Source organism: Marmota monax, unplaced genomic scaffold (genome assembly GCF_021218885.2).
Source record: "Marmota monax isolate L192 unplaced genomic scaffold, Marmota_monax_Labrador192_F-V1.1 WCK01_AAM20220418_F8-fsc00021, whole genome shotgun sequence".
NCBI lineage: Eukaryota > Metazoa > Chordata > Mammalia > Rodentia > Sciuridae > Marmota > Marmota monax.
Genome location: NW_026695228.1, coordinates 27,178,156 through 27,183,337, shown reverse-complemented (window position 1 = coordinate 27,183,337; position 5,182 = coordinate 27,178,156). Strand labels below are relative to the sequence as shown.

At 38.5% G+C, this 5,182-nt stretch overlaps 1 pseudogene; it reads right to left on the bottom strand.

Annotated features, from left to right (window-relative positions):
* Positions 1-616: 616 nt before the first annotated feature.
* On the bottom strand, positions 617-1,177 carry LOC124087734 (zinc finger protein 846-like; annotated as a pseudogene).
* Between the last annotated feature and the right edge of the window lie 4,005 nt (positions 1,178-5,182).

The window sequence follows — 5,182 nt, the reverse complement described above, 5'->3', positions numbered from 1 at the left end:
CCTCTGAGATTTTTAACAAATGTGGTGGGACTAAAGCTTTCTTATATCTTATGGGGACAGGGTTTCTCTCCATTTCCTGTTACTTAGCAATATCTGAAGAATTTTTAGCATTTCTTAAACTTGTGAGGTTTCTTACACATGATGCTGTCAAATATTTCTGAAGGCTCTCCCAGATATTTGCGTACGTAGCCCCTCCCTCTCTCTCTCTCTCTCTCTCTCTCTCTCTCTCTCTCTCTCTGTGTGTGTGTGTGTGTGTGTGTGTGTGTTTGGGGTGCCAGGGATGGAACTCAGAGCCTCATGCATTCTAGGCACTCTACCCTGAGCTACATCCCTAGCCATTCACTGTAAGTTCTTAGGGAAGGGTTTTCTTGTAGACTTCACATTTGAATCCCCATGTGGATATTAATACCTAATCACAAAGTAAAATTTTACCATATTTCTTAGGCTGGTTATGGTGGCATTTGCCTGTAGTCCCAAATATCAGGATCCTGAAGCATGAGGAAAGCTTGAGCCCAGAAGTTTGAGACCAGCCTGGGCAACATAGCAAGATCCCATCTCAAAAACATAAACCACATTTCTTACAAAAGAGTTATTCTTAAGTGTAGGTTGTTATGTGCTATGAAATCATGTGGATTTGTATGTGTAAAATAAGTCCTGTGGAGTGTGGAGTGAAGGCTTTCCCACATTCCATACACACATAGGACTTCTTTCCACTGTGAATTCTTGTATGATTCATATATTTTCTTCTCCAGTGTGAGTTCTCATATGTAATTTAAGTCCTGTGGATTGACTGAAGGCTTTGCCATATTCTTTACAGGCATAGGGCTTCTCTCCATAGTGAAAAGAATGTCCTATAAGGTACAAAGAATGAATGAAGGCTTTCTCACTTTCCTTACATGCGTATGTTTTTCTCCAATATGAGATCTCATTTGTACTTTAAGACATGACTGATTAGAAAATTTCTCCAACAATCTTTGTATTCATACAATTTCTCTTGTGTATGAGTCTTCTTCTGGCAAGTAGGATTTGTAACCTGGTTGAAGATTTTATATTGTACACACTTAGTTTTCTCCCCAACATGGTTTCTTTGGGGCAGAAAATGAATTAAGTTCTTTTTAAAGGTTTTTCCACCCTGTTTATCCTTAGATGTTTTCTCTCTAATGTAAGTTCTCATGAGTCATAAGAAGTAAGTATTTGCTAAAGATTTATCCACAATGGTTAGAACCATAGAGTTTCTCTGTAGCAGTGTTTCTTTTCTGTAGATTAATAGATGAATGATGAATACAGAGTTTTTCACATTCAGTATAGTAACAGAATGTTTTCCCCATCAGCAACATTTATGTATTGGAAACAACATTATCATGACTAAACATTTTGCTGTTTCTACTATGTATACAGAGTTACTGCCCTGCTTTTGAGATTTGTTTTATTTTGTGTGGTGTGGGAGAGATAATCCAGAGTTTTGAGGACTGAGCTACACACACCCAACCCTGAATTACTTTATATTGAGTAATCTATGAAGCCAGGAGCCTGTTTACCATCTCTACTTTCACAGAACTTCTTAGAGATTGTATCTGTATTAATAAATATAGTCATTAAAAATTTTTATCAAAAATGGATTACATAAAATGCATTCTACCTTCAGGTGTAACTAATTAGAACAAGTAAAAATTCAAGTAAAAGATAGAATACATGAGTTATATGTGGATTTTTTTGAGGTATCTGAGAAAAAATAGCTTTGAAGTTAAGTTTAGAGTGATCCCTTAATTCATGAAATTCAGAGAATCTCTCAGAGACTCTGCTTTCTTTGGGTAAATGCCATTTGACTCACATAATCATGGAACTGGTGCTTCGGGTCCTAATGTGGAAGATTTCACTGCTAGAAAATCTTACCAATTATATTCCATTTGATGTTTTCTCTGCAGAAATGTTTTGAAACTGTGGAGCGTCTTTGGTATTAAGTTGCAAATCCAAATATTAAATAAAAATAGCAGGTTTTTTAAAAAATGCAAGTTTGTGATAAAGTTGTTTAAAAGCATAGCCAGGCATGGTACTGCATGCCTGTAATCCCAGTGGCTTGGGAGGCTGAGGCAGGAAGTTCACAAGTTTAAATCCATCCTCAAAAACTTAGCAAGGCCTCAATCAAATAAGTGAAAGCCTGTTCAAAAAATTAAACTTTCAAATAGGCCAGAGGCCTCCCTGAAAATAGAAAAAAAGTTGAGAAGATAGATGGAAATTTAAAGGTAACAGCAAGTTGAAGGCACCCAAGGAAACTCAGAAACCAATTGTCTTAGTCTTCTCAGGAAAAAAGTACACTCAGAATTTACACAGTGATACTTACAATGTACCCCATGTTTCCCAGACTAGCAACTCCTCCTCATAATACCATATTTACTTGTGACCTCTCCCTTCAGAGCCCTTCTTCCTCCTGTCCTCAGCTTTCCCCCTCTGTCCAATTGATGGAATTGGATTTACATAATTTGGACCTTTTTTGAGGGAAAACACACAAAGAGAACTGGGCAAGATATGACAGCCATTTCTGTGAATCAAGAAACCACACCTCTGCTTTCAGGACTTCTGAAGATGATCAAGTCTAACTTTGCAAACAGCAAACTAATCATGCAGCATTTCCAATAATGTAGTAAAGCTAATTTAAAAGGAACAAAAATGTAAACGTGTTCTCTCTGTGTGCCCTCAAATGACTGGGGAGCTCTAAGACCTAAGAACCATGAATTTTATTCATATTTAAAGGTTTACAGTTTTTAATCACATAAAAGAAAGTCATTTATTTAAAGAAGTCTTCATGGGTAACCCTCTGCACAGTAATGCCCATTGGCCAAGGTCTGTGTCTGTGCTTGCAGCGGGGATGGGGTAGACACTGGGGATTGAACCTAGGAACACTCCACCACTGAGCTATATCCCCTGTCCTTTTTATTTTTTTGAGACAGAATCTCACTAAGTTGCTGAGGTAAGCTGCAAACTTGTGATCCTCCTACCTCAGCCTCCTGAGTTGCTGGGATTACAGGTATATGCCACCATACCTGACTATGTCGTTTTTTTTTTTTGTTTTGTTTTGTTTTTTAATCACAGCATTCCCATTTGACAGCAAGCATTTAAGAAACATTCATTTCATAAAGGGCTCAGTGAAGACATGATGCCAGCCTTACCCAGTGTAACAAGATTCCTGTAGTCCTCCAGCATCACATCTCTGTAGAGAGCTCTCTGTGTTTGATCCAAAAAGTCCATTCCTCCTGGGTAAAGTCCACAGCCACATCCTCAAAGGTCACTAAATGCTAAACCATCAAATACAACTGCCTTTAGCTAATTACCATCTTCTTTGGTGTTCCAAGAAAGGTGCATGAGGGACTGCACTCTTGGGCCTCAGATCTTTTCTCTTCTCTACATATCATCGCTGTCTGGTGGTTCCATTCGGTCACATGGATTACCAGTATCACTGACCCATGTCTAAATGTACCTTACCATAACACTACTGTGGGTTCTCATCTTATTCTTCCTCTATTTTTAGGTCATATTTAACACTGAAGACACTGCAGCATCCTGTAAAGACTGGTAAATGAATTATTCCCACAATGACATACATATTCCTTCAGATTGGACACCTTCGTCTTTTTAACGTGTTGTAACACTTGGAAAACAATAAGCCAACAAACATGACTGAGGATCAGAAAAAAAAATAGTAAAGGACTGGGGGTAGCTCAGGGGCACAGCTTATGCTTAGACTGTGTGAAGCCCTGGGTTTGATCCCTAGCACAAAAAGGAAAAAAAAAAGAAGTAGGAAATACTGAGATAAAAGAATCATTGCCAATATACTCCCTGTATAGCCTAATGTATGGTTCCTGGAGAAACTCACCTGGGAACTCACTCAGTCCCTGAGGAGTGCTCTAACTACTTAACACACTTACATACATGAGAAGGGCAAAGGCTACCTGATGGAAACATGAATGACATTTTAAAGAAAGAACTACTTTCCATTTGCCTGAGAGAATTCCATCAGTAACCCAGCCATCATCCTTGCTTCCTTGAGGTTCCTCTCACAAAGACAAAAAGGTTCCTGAGAAAGATATCTAGAGAAAAGAATTAGGGCATGAAATTTTCAAGTCTTTCCTCAGTAGCAACAATCACATGCCAATATACTATTCCACACAACACAGAGAACACACTAGACACAATAGTTCCACACAATACCAAAGTGGTTCTGAGTTACCTAGAATAAGAAAAGGGTTATCTGCATCTTCTCACCTTTGAAGTAGAGGAGATTAATTTCATTTTATAGTTATACAAATTAAAGCACAGATAGGCGGAGCTGTTTATTTACCAGACACGATAACATTCACAGATTGTTATCCCCAAAAAAGCACATATGTGCTCCTTTTTGCATTCCAAATTCTAGGAACCTGAGCTGTAGACACCCTGGTTCATTTCAATACCTTTTGCAAGGCTCACTGTGACTACTCCTGAGCAATGGGTCCATCATCTGTGAAGGAGCCTCACAAAGTAGATGATTTGAAAAGAAGCATCAACAAGGACTCACCACATGTAAGTCAGATCAATGACTGCCGTTCTGTGGCACTGATAGTGAAATTCTCCAGGACATTCCATTTCTTGCTCAGAAGAATCCTGTGAATTTAAATTAATAGATTGATCTTGATTTCTCAGTACATTACTGGCTGGGTAACTGGGTTAATATCATCAGTCACTAAGCCTCAGAGGTTTCTCCTTGATCATGAAATATTACTCATTAGCCCTCTCTGCAAATATGACAAGCACCAACGGTTAAAGCTAACACTATCCCAGGCAAATATTAATAATAACAATTGACATTTAATTAGCACCTGTTAGGACTTCTACATTTATAACATCCTTTCAATGTCTAACAACTCTACAAATTAGGTCTGAACACTGTTGTTTTATAGCTGAGAATGCTAAGGATCTGACAGAATCAGTAATTGTCCTATATTCTCCAGCCAGGAAGAGGCAGGCCAGGATTAAATGACAGGTTAGTGTGTCAAAAGCCTTATCTCCCGGGTTGTTATCCCTGATATGACTAGAATTCACTCCAGACCTTTGCTAGGCATATGAACAACACAATATAAAAGGCTTTATGGAATTTGGAAGGTCCCGGATATGCCCTGTTGGAGCTTGGATGGATTTGAAACCTTTG